The sequence below is a fragment of the Babylonia areolata genome, chromosome 3, assembly GCF_041734735.1.
Source record: "Babylonia areolata isolate BAREFJ2019XMU chromosome 3, ASM4173473v1, whole genome shotgun sequence".
Lineage (NCBI taxonomy): Eukaryota > Metazoa > Mollusca > Gastropoda > Neogastropoda > Buccinidae > Babylonia > Babylonia areolata.
The window spans coordinates 53,901,819-53,914,098 of NC_134878.1; the positions used below are offsets into that span (position 1 = coordinate 53,901,819).

Sequence of the window (12,280 nt, forward strand, 5' to 3'; positions counted from 1 at the left end):
TCCTTCAATTCACTTTAATCAGTAGAGAGACCTCCCAAAGATATGAATGCACACACACATGTATTTGTATTTCTCTTTTTATCACAACAGATTTCTCTGTGTTAAATTCAGGCTGCTCTCCTCAGGGAGAGCGCGTCACTACACTACAACGCCACCCATTTTTTTGGTGTTTTTTCCTGTGTGTAGTTTTATTTGTTTTTTTCTATCAAAGTGGATTTTTCTACAGAATTTTGCCAGGAACAACCCTTTTGTTGCCGTGGGTTCTTTTACATGCGGTAAGTGCATGCTGTACACGGGACCTCGGTTTATCGTCTCATCCGAATGACTAGCGTCCAGACCACCACTCCAGGTCTAGTGGAGGGGGAGAAAATATCAGCGGCTGAGCCATGATTCAAACCAGTGTGCTCAGATTCTCTCGCTTCCTAGGCGGACGCGTTACCTCTAGGCCATCACTCCACTTAAGTATGTGTAGTCTAAAAAATGTGTTTTTAAGGAATGCATTTCTTTTTAATCTAAGCATTATTTACTTGATATTTTTATTGTTTGGTGGATCATGCTTTTTTATTCATTCTGTGAACGCAGTGGATTGAGTTGTTGTAATGTTTTATGTTATGTTTATATCTGGCTCGATGATCTAAGGCACTTTGAGCAGCATTAGTACTGGATATTGTGCCATAGAAAAGTTATGAATCATTACCAGCACAAACAATTCAGTACACATACACACCCGAAAAACACTTCATTATGCTTTCTTCCAACACTTTGTCAGTTTTCTTCTCTGAAAAGCAAAGACGTGTGTCTTATATACAAAGGAAAATAAATAATCTGTGTGTGTGTGTGTGTGTGTGTGCTGTTAACAGGTGTTCGTGACTACATTCATGTTGTGGATCTGGCAAAGGGACATGTAGCAGCTGTGGGGAAAGTGTTTGAGCAGTGCGGACTGAAGGTATCATCATTGTACTAAAAAAAATTTAAAGTTAAAAAAAAAAAAAAGTCAGACATTGGAACTCACTGATTGAACCGATTCAGTCAAATGCTGTAAATACAACTATCAGACCAGCCTTGAAGTGTTTTTGGAACATTTGTCTTCTTTCTATTTGTGAGGACCAGTTTCTTTTCTTTTCTGCTGCAGTGTTTTTGTGTATCAACATGGTCAGTGAAATTGAGGTGCTATTTTGTTGTTGTTTTCTCAGTCCAAGTTTAGGCTGCAGCTACAATTTTTTTCTGTCCATTTGTGTGTGTGTGTGTGTGTGTGTGCTTCAGTACGGTCTCACACTGCATTTTCATTCAGTAGCTACAAGATTATTAAGTTAGTTTTGTTGTGGTGGTTAGCACACATGGACAGAATCAGCATTCTTTTATGATGTTCTGCATACACTGGTCTGTGTATTCCTTTCTATTGCTGTGCACACACACATACACACGCACACACGCACACACACACACACACACACACACATGTGCACACATGTGCACACATACACTGATGAAAAACAAAGGTGGAAAAAAAAAGAAGAAAGAAAAAGGATACTGGTTTGCGGGAACTTGTGAGAAAACACTGGAAGTCAAAAAGGTATCACCAGTTTGTTAGAAGGAAAACAAAAAGATACGTGCATGTTTATTTTCTTGCTCACACATACACGCATACCTGTGTATATTACAACAGCACACAACTGCTGTATTTTGATATATATGGGATGTTTATTGCACTGTTCTAAATAATCCTGTATTGTATGTTCCCCTTTTATTCCACACACACACACATACACACTCACTCACACACACACACACATACACATACACACTCACTCACATACACACGCACATACACACAGCCATACACACACACACACACACACGCATACATGCCGAAGCACACACACAATACACGTCCAGTATCATTGACAGGTGACAAGACATTAAATTAGAGAAAGAACACATACCTGTCAGTGTCCCCAGTTGTTGATGAACGTAAGAACACGAGGGCAGACATTGTGATTGATTTACTTTTCAACAGTATTCACACCATTCCTTGGTGTGGAGGTGGAGGTTTGGGGGGGAAATTGTGACTGTACAATCACTGAAGGGATTTTATTGAGTTTTTATTGTTGCACTTTTGCAGGTGTACAATCTAGGGACTGGCCGTGGCTACTCCGTGTTAGACATGGTCAAAGCATTTGAGAAGGCAACAGGGCAGAAGGTAAGAAACATATAAGTCCCTTTGAAAAAATTTTTTTTTTATTAGTTTAGTATTATATTTCTTCATTATGGTGAAATAACTGTTTCTTATTATATATCATATTTTACTTTCAGATTAAGATTTTTTTTCACATCAATACATTTACTGTTTAAGATTGTAGACTGTACTGAACTCTTGGGAAAATTCAGTACAGACCAATCCATCATGGGCTGTAATTGAAAGTAGATTTAGCGTACATGAAACAGTAAGGCAAAAGGAACAGGAGTGAGAGTTCGGATGTGATGAAAAGTAAAGCGCAGCATTCTTCTTCTTCTTCTTCTGCGTTCGATGTTTTGGCTGCGTCAGACGGTCACCCCCGTCGCCACGATGTAGCCCACGGTCTTCTCCAGGTCGTGGCGGTCTCCCCAAAGCTGCGCCTGTAGCTCCGTGCCCCCTGGCCAGGTTTGACGCCGTAGAGCTTCATGGGTTGGGCAGTGTTGGAGGATGTGTTCAGGGGTCTGGGGTCCAGTGCCACATGGACACTCATCAGTGTGGGCGATCTTCATACGGTGAAGGTGACTCAGTAGTCGGCAGTGGCCGGTTCTCAGTCTGAAGAGGACTGTCTGCTGGTGTCTCTGGAGCTGGTGGATTGGATCGACACCACTGTTTGCACCCAGCCTTCTCTTCCACTGGTTCTGGTAACGGTTGTGGATGATGGTCCTGGCCTCTCTGTAGGTCACGGGGTGGCTGAACTGCTTCATTTTGCTGCATTCGATTTGTAGCACCTTTCTGCCAGTCATCAGTGCCAGAGTCGGAAAAGACCTCAATGCAAACCCGATGCTGAAAATTCTGAAAACGTTTTCATTCTCACTTGTGGCAGAAATACAGCTGTGTCATAAGATTCATCATCACGTTTTGACTCTAGATAGATTGGTCTGCTTTTGGGGGAAGGTAAAAATCACGGTTGTGGATAGGTGCTGACTTATTTCACATAACAGCACATGTTTTTGTTGTTTTTTTTTTCTCCCAAAATATTTTATTTTTGATATTTTAATATATGTATATATATATTTTTTTTTTCATAGTGTCCAGTGGGCATATTTTTTCTCCAGTGCATGTATATAATAGATGTACATATACATATGAAGGTTTTTGGACTTCTTCCCTGAAAGTAAATGTTGGCGTGTCTGTGTGCATGTGTGTCTGTTTGTGTGTGTGCACGTGTGTATGTGTGCATGTGTGTGTGTGCGCACGTATGCTTGTGCTTGCAGGTGCCCTATGAGATGGCTGACAGACGGGTGGGCGACGTGGCGTCAGTGTACAGTGATCCCAGTCTGGCTTCCAGAGAGCTCAACTGGACCGCCAAGAAAGGCCTGGATGAGATGTGTAAGTCACCCATTGGTGTTGCTCCTGTATTGCATTGTGCTGTGTGGTATTGTACTGTACTGTACTGTACTGTACTGTACTGTACTGCACTGTGCTGTATGATATTGGGTTGTATTGTATCGAATTGTATTGTACCATATCGCTCCTGTACTGCATTGTGTTGTGTTGTACTGTACTGTACTGTGCTGTACTTTGCTGCACTGTGCTGTATGATGTTGGGTTGTATTGTATTGTATCGAATTGTATTGTACCATATCGCTCCTGTACTGCATTGTGTTGTGTTGTACTGTACTGTACTGTACTGTACTGTGCTGTATGATGTTGGGTTGTATTGTATTGTATCGAATTGTATTATATCGCTCCTGTACTGCATTGTGTTGTGTTGTACTGTGCTGTACTGTGCTGTACTGTGCTGCACTGTGCTGTATGATATTGGGTTGTATTGTATTGTACCATATCGTATCATACCATATCGTATTGTATCGTAATGTATTTGTATTGTACAGTATTGTACTGTACTACTCTTTCATAGCAACAGGTTTCTCTGTGTGAAATTCAGGCTGCTGTCCCAAGGTCAGCACATTGCTACAGTAAAGCGCCACCTGGCTTTTTTTTTTTCTTTTTTTTTTTTCTTCTGCCTGCAAGTGTATATGTTTTCCTACCAAAAGTGGTTTGGCCATTCTGCGTTAGTTCTTCTTCAGCCGTTCTGCACCTGCTCTCGCTCTGGTCTAGGGAAGGGCTTCTCTTTGAGATGCACCAAGTGGACTTGCAAGGTGGTCTTTCTCGCACTCTTTTTCCATCAGGTCTAGTGAAGGGCTTCTCTTTGAGATGCACCAAGTGGACTTCCAAGGACAAGCGATTGCTGGTTGCTTGAGTATGTAGCACTCCTTCTTTCTGATTACTGCAGATGTCCATGTCATGTCAGTGAGATGCAGGGGTGTGATGGTTCGCTTTCAGTTTCGTTCAGACAATTCCATATATGCTACACTAACATCTACTAGGCAGATGCCTGACAGCAGTGTACTTCAGTGAGCATGTCAGGCCCTGAGTGCTTGTGTACCTGTCGGAGTAGATTTTTTCTTCTCAGAATATTGCCTGAGATCAACATTAATTTGTATTTGTATTTGTGTTTGTATTTCTTTTTATCACAACAGATTTATCTGTGTGAAATTCGGGCTGCTCTCCCCAGGGAGAGCGCGTCGCTACACTGCAGCGCCACCCATTTTCTTTTGTATTTTTTCCTGCGTGCAGTTTTATTTGTTTTTCCTATCGAAGTGGATTTTTCTACATAATTTTGCCAGGAACAACACTTTTGTTGCCGTGGGTTCTTTTACGTGCGCTAAGGGCATGCTGCACACGGGACCTCGGTTTATCGTCTCATCCGAATGACTGGCGTCCAGACCACCACTCCAGGTCTAGTGGAAGGGGAGAAAATATCGGCGGCTGAGCCGTGATTGGAACCAGCGCGCTCAGATTCTCTCGCTTCCTAGACGGACGCGTTACCTCTAGGCCATCACTGCACTTGATGCTGCCATGGATTCATTTTTTCAGTGTGCCAAGTGTGTGCTGCATGCAGGACCTCGGTTCCTTCTTCTTCTTCTGCGTTCACTCAAATGCACACGAGTGGGCTTTTACGTGTATGACCGTTTTTACCCCGCCATGTAGGCAGCCATACTCCGTTTTCGGGGGTGTGCATGCTGGGTATGTTCTTGTTTCCATAACCCACCGAACGCTGACATGGATTACAGGATCTTTAACGTGCGTATTTGATCTTCTGCTTGCATATACACACGAAGGGGGTTCAGGCACTAGCAGGTATGCACATATGTTTGACCTGGGAGATTGTAAAAATCTCCACCCTTTACCCACCAGATGCCGTCACCGTGATTCGAACCCGGGACCCTCAGATTGACAGTCCAACGCTTTAACCACTCTGCTATTGCGCCCGTCCTCGGTTCCTGAATGACTAGACACTCAGTTTGATTGATTTTCCAGTCAAACCAGGGAGAAAGGGCAAAACCTGGGTTCGAATCCAGACCCTCATGGACACAGTGTTGGTAGATAAGCATCTTAACCATTCTGCCACCTTTCCTCATGAAGGGTATGATGATGATTGTGACCGGAGGGCTCGGCTACACAAGCACAAGAATCCCAGCTCTTCCTCCTTCATTTGTTCAGAATGTTTGCAGAATTAATGTGTACTTTCATCTTTCTCTGGACAAGAGGTGTATGTGGTGCATGTGTACCTGTGTGTGTGTGTGTGTGTGTGTGTGAGAGAGAGAGAGAGAGAGAGAGAGAGAGAGAGAGAGATTACATACAGTGTGTGTATATACAGTGTGTGTTTGTGTGTGTGTGTGTGTGAGAGAGAGAGAGAGAGAGAGATTACATACAGTGTGTGTATATATAGTGTGTGTTTGTGTGTGTGTGTGTGTGTGAGAGAGAGAGAGAGAGAGAGAGAGAGAGAGAGAGAGTTTGCATACAGTGTGTGTGTGTGTGCGTGTGCGTGCGCGCACACGCGTGTGCGCTTGTGTGTGCCTGCTTGTGTGAGAGAAAGACAGAGAGAGAGACTGCATGTATTTGTGTTTGCGTGTGTGTGCCTGCATGTGCGTCACCACATGCACATGTGGTGTATTCAGAGAAGGTGAATGTGCTGTGGAGAACAGCAGCCTCACAACGGTTGCATCCTGTGTCAACCAGGTGCTGACACGTGGCGCTGGCAGTCTCGGAACCCGCAGGGCTTCACCTCAGAAGCTGCCAAGCAGTGAAAAGGGCGTGACACCTACCCATCACCTCTGCCCTTTGCCCTCACATGCTCGCCTCCGTTTTGTTTTCTGTTGGTTTTTTGGGTTGTTTTTTTTTTTCTTTTTTTTTTTTTTTGTTTGGATGTGGGCCACCCAAACTCAGAGTGATATTTTATCCTCCGTTCTCTGTCCTTGTGGGAGAAATCTGTTAGAATTATGCTTCCTGGTTGTGTGTCAGTATGTGTGTGCGTGTGTGTGTATGTGTGTGTGTGTGTGTGTGTGTGGTTTGAAATGATATAATCATGGAGTTTGGGATCAGGTTATTTTTTTCATCATTAATGGGTTTTTTTGTTTGTTTGTTTTTTTTCGTTTTTTTCCCATGCTTGGTGTAATTTGTAAACAGAGTTTAGCAGTTTTGCAAAGGGTACACGTGCTAAGATGAGACAGGGTGAAAGGGTGGAGTGAGATGTGGGTGACTGTTATTTGCCTGTGTCTAGTTTTTTTACCTTGTGGGGGGCATTGGTGTACACGGTTGAAATCTAATCTATGCATACATATTTGAATGTATTTTGCTCATTAACATGTGGGTTTTTTTGTGTGTGTGTTTTTTTTGTTTTGTTTTTTGTCGTTGTTGTTGTTGTCATGTGCACATTTAAAATGTGTATTTATTACGTTGGTTTCTGCACATGTTCAATTTGTAGTACCATGATCACCCGTTGGTTCTAGTCAACGTGGCAGTGTTTTTGTGGTGGAGCTGCCGCTAGTAACCACATGACTGTTGAACTTCTGGTGTGTCCTGTCTGTCTGGGCAGCACTTTAAAGGGCAACAACTGCACTGTGTCTGCTTTAAAGGGCAACAACTGCACTGTCTGCTTTAACTCACTCGCTGCCATTGTCCGCATATGCGGACATCATCGGAGAAAGCGTTGGATGCCAATGTCCGCATATGCGGACTTGGATTTAAAAAGTCGTGCTGTTGGAGTGACGCGTCGGATGCGAAAATCAAAAGCAGATGTGATATCTTACGTCACCTCTGGTCAGCTTTTCATTCACACACGCTGCGTGGGTGTCGCGATAAGCTCAACCGCAGTTGATAACAAAGCGTGCCCCCTGTCAGCTTTGTAAGTTGTTTGACAAGATGGCGTCACGGCAAAGTGTTCGACACGGTCGGAGAGGTGAAATGTTACTCAGCATCGAAGATGCTTTGGAAATGATCCAAACTGAAGGCTCTGATGTCGAAGGAGATAATGTTGATTCTTCGGACAGTGAATTTGGACCAGATCCCGATGAACTAGAAATAGATTTGGCCGCTGAAGAGAGTGTTTACAATGGAGAGGAAAGTGAGGAACATGTGCCAACAGATGAGACAGACACAGACGACGAAACCACTGAGGAAACGGACGATTTTGCAAGTGTTTTCACCAGTGATTGGACTGACAATTTTTCCTTTTTCCCTCCCAGGACTCAGCATCACCTGCCATGAGCTCTTCCACTCAAGACAAGACTATTGTCGGTGATACTACATCAGGCTTTTGTGTACAGTGAACTCCTTTTTTTTTCATTATGTAGAGACAATATTTTTTTTTGTATGTGTGAATTTCAACTTTCTTCACCACCTGTTCATACTTCATTGCATGCACTAGGTCTTTAGTTCCTCAAATAGTGTTAGAATGTGATGTGGAACATGTTCAAGGGCACTTGGTGTACCTTTCTGATGGGTGCAAAAATGCTAAAAAATACACAAAATATGTATACCGCGATCAACATCAAGATGGTGAGTAAATACTTTGATTTTTTGCACACATATGGAACAACATTCCTTGCATACATATACTAAATATCAATTGTCTGGGTGTTTGTTTTTTTTACAATTTTTTCCCCATCCTATACAAACCCTGGGTTTTCAGGGATTGGCAAGGGCAAAAACTCTTGGCATGGAGTGAGTTAAAGGGCAGCAACTACACTGTGTCTTGCTTTAAAGGGCAACAACTACACTGTGTCAGCTTTAAAGGGCAACAACAACTATCCTTTGCATTAAAAGACAAATAGCTATACTTCACCTGTTTTCTATTAGAAGAATTAGTGGAATTGTTTTTTGGGGGTCAGGTAAGTGTCATTACCCTTCGTGGAAGAAGCATCGATAAAGATCAGTGCTCGACAAGTACTTGTAATTCGTTGACCCAGCTTGTCCCAGTGAGGGAACCATATTCCACTGTTTGGCATGCTTGTCTGTAACAGTCAAGGGGTTGATTCTTTTCTTTCTTTTTTTTCTTTTTTTTTCCCCCCATCTTTGATCGGCATTAGAATGGTTGGTCTTGTGGTAACACGTCCGCCAAGGAAGTGGGTGAATGTGAAGTGATCAAAACCCCCACACTCACCAGAACTGCCACCCCCTTCCACTGGACCTGGAGTGGTGGTCTGGACACTAGTCATTCAGGTGACACAATAAACTGAGGTCCCATGTGTACATGAAGGAGCCCAAGGCAACAAGCGAGTTGTCCCTGACAAAATTCTGTGAAAGAAAAAAAAAATTGAAAAAGACCACTTTGATACCAAAACTAATGCACTTGGCAGACAGAAAAAAAAGAAGGGGTGGTGTTGCACTGTAGTGGCATGCTCTCACAGCCTGGTTTCATACAGAGTAATCTGTTGAAAGAAAGGGTGATACAGTACAATACAGTGGTTCGTCCGTCGGGATCGACGAGGACCATCTAGTCATCCTGGGGGTGGGTGGGTTGGGCTCTGTGGGTGTGCAGATGACTGGTCAGGTCAATCTGCGCCCGGAAGGTTCTGATGCAGTGTGGACAGGGGATGGTGGCGGCTGTTGGGGCCAACAATACAGTACAATATAATACAATACAGTACAATACAATACAATACAATACAGTACAATACAATACAGTACAATACAATAAAGTACAACACATATCAGTGCTGCCCTTGCAGATATAGTAGATCCTTAAGTTACTGCTAAACAGCCATTTACCTCAGTATTTGTGCCCCATAAGCACAAGTTTATTTATTGTGTAGAAGACAGGGGGTATTGAATTCAGTGTTTGCATTTGTAAACACAATTTCACCCTACGTTCATGGCAGTATTTGTGCTTGCATGCACAGTGGGTTTGTTCAGTGGGTAGTGTTCAGTCATTTGCATCAGTATTTTTGTGTGTTCTGAGTTGCACAATGGTTACTTTCAGTCTCTAGTGGATAGTCATTTACATGAGTATTTGTGCTGAGCAGAATTGTCGTTCATTATTCAGCTGTTATGTTGCACAGTTGCTTCTCATATCTTCCACATTCATTTATTGCCACAGAGGGAGTTGACAATTAATGCACATATTTTATTAATCATAGTTGTCTTGGTGTGTTAGAGAGGGGGTTATGATTAGTGAAATAATATGTTGAATGTGTCATAGTTGACTGAAGTGTGACAGCATCATTAAGGCTTGTCAAAGAAGTTTCGAAACATAATGCTTTAGTTCCAAATTGTAAAGTCAAAACCTCTTGACAGATGATGTGGCTTTGATCAACGCACTCTGGATGATGGAACGCTATAGCGGTTTCGACAATTAAAAATGTTTCTTCATAGGGTAGCATAATAATCGCAGCTACATCGGGCATTGTGAACGTGTCAAGGGTCAAATGGAAAGTTTCTTCATGAGATTCGGTAACAACACACTCCACAGCGAGTTCAGGACCCCATACGACAAGCTAATCTGCATACGCATCGAAAATGGCGTCGCAGGCAATACAAGTGGAATTTTTTGGAGCAAACTAGATCATACAGTGGCTTTTACTGCTGCTGAAGTGATTGAAATGCTTCAGACTGAAGGTTTCGACATCGACAAGGATGATGAAGACATTGAATAAAGTATCTGCAGTGAAGAAAGCTACCAGCAAGAAGGTACTGATAGTGACTCAGCTTCTGAGAGCAGTGAAGAGGGAGGGGGATGGGCGTTCATACGATGTGAGGAGAGGGGTCAGTGGGTCAAATACAGTGAGTGTCATTCAGTTACTTTATGTTTTGTATTGTTTGTGATTTTTTTCCTAACCCAAACAAATGGGTCGTCTGTGGGGAAAAGCAAGGGAGAAAACTATTCGTCTGGAGTGAGTTAAAAAATGCTGTTGTGTGTATGTGCTATAACCCTCCTCCCTCCTCCAGCCATTACTTATTATTGAAAGGCATGACTCACAAATGAGGAGACGGGAGCCACAGACACAGTCTGAGGTGTTAAGTGCCTTTGTTTTATTTCGCCAACGGCCATACCACGTTGAAAACACCGGTTCTCGTCCGATCACCGAAGTTAAGCAACGTCGGGCCCGGTTAGTACTTGGATGGGTGGCCGCCTGGGAACACCGGGTGCTGTTGGCATTCCTTTTTATCGTGGTTCCATGGTGTAATGGTTAGCACTCTGGACTCTGAATCCAGCGATCCGAGTTCAAATCTCGGTGGAACCTGCCTTTCTCCAAGGCCTGACTAAGCGCGTTGGGTTACGCTGCTGGTCAGGCATCTGCTTGGCAGATGTGGTGTAGCGTATATGGTTTTGTCCGAACGCAGTGACGCCTCCTTGAGCTACTGAAACTGAAACTGTTTTATTTCATGGATGTGAACTCCCTGTCAGTTCTACCCAGCTAAGCAGCCTGTTTTGCAAGTAACTCCATGTTTGTAAAGCTCTTACAGCTTGGTTTCTGACCAGTGGTAGGCAATAGATGGGTAACTGTGTGTCAGGAAATTAATTTGGGTTATAGAGAAAAAATATGACTTTTTCAGGGTTATTGCATGTTGTTTTGTCTGCAGAAAGAAGAGAGAAATGGAATGGATATATTTGGATTACAGAGAAGAAGAAAAGAGAATTTTTCAGGGGTTATTGCATGTCGTTTTGTCTGCGGAAAGAAGAGAGAAATGGAATGGATAAAAGACAGAGGAGTTTTTGTTTGTTTTGTTTTTCAAAAGTCAGCAACATATTGTATCTTCATGAATCCTTAATCCATGGAACAATTTTTATTGCCCCTCATGATTGTTTGCCTGCTAACACTAACCACAAACTAACACAAACCATGGGAGAGTAAAAACAACAACCTGGGGACTGGAAAGAGGCCCTACATTTGCTGAGGAAAATGTATTGCTTGTACTTAAGTTTTCATGTATATTGTACACATAAGCAGGGATTGGTTTGTGGATGTTTACAGTAATGATTGATCTTCATGTGTGGGATTTTGGGTTGGGGTTTTTGTTGGGTTTTTTTTTGGGGGGGGGGGTTGTTTGCTTGTATTATGATACAGGGTTGTTTGGTTTATTAACTTCACATTGGCAAAAAGGGTTGCACATTTTATTTTATTTTATTTTATTATTTTTTGTAATGGGCAGTTATGGTAGTACTGTTTCTTTCTTATGCTCTGAGACATGCATTTAGTCGGTCAGTTTAGTTGGGTTTTTTTGTGTGTGAATGCGTTCATGCTTCTTTAATGTTTGTTCCCTGTCCTGTCTCCAACCTGGCCCCCCACCCCTCCCACCACCACCCCCACCCTTCATTCCCTTTCATCTCTCACCCCCATCCTCCCACCCTCTGTCCTTGTACCCCATACACTCCTCACCCCCCCCCACCCCAATCCCCACCCCCCCGTCCCCCCCAAAAAAAACCCAGCGAAAAACAAAGAAACACCTTTCCCCTCCTCCCCCACCCCAAGCCTTCCCACCCCCACCCCCACTCTGCTCCTGCTCTTGTCTCCCCTTCCCTTCACTGCACCACCTCTCCCTCTCTCTTCCCTCCCCCCCTCCCCCCCCCCCCCTCAGCCTCAAGCTATATCTTAAGTCAAGGGTCAAGTCTCTCGTTTCCTCGGAAGCCCTGTCACTTTGATGATGAAACTGTCAGTATGAGCTGACATGTGGTGGGAGAGAAGGGAAGGACATGCATGAAGGGTTCTGGTGCCCCCTGGGGTATATGGGGCTGGTGGGGGTGGGTGGGGTGAGTGT

General features: G+C 43.4%; 2 non-coding genes across 2 annotated transcripts; both read left to right on the top strand.

The window, feature by feature from the left end:
• The first annotated feature begins 10,559 nt into the window (after window positions 1-10,559).
• LOC143280689 (5S ribosomal RNA) lies at window positions 10,560-10,678 on the top strand. The gene has a single exon (XR_013055042.1). It is a non-coding gene; the product is annotated as a 5S ribosomal RNA (ribosomal RNA).
• A 14-nt stretch (window positions 10,679-10,692) lies between these two features.
• On the top strand, window positions 10,693-10,764 carry Trnaq-cug (transfer RNA glutamine (anticodon CUG)). Its single transcript has one exon. It is a non-coding gene; the product is annotated as a tRNA-Gln (tRNA).
• Window positions 10,765-12,280: the final 1,516 nt, after the last annotated feature.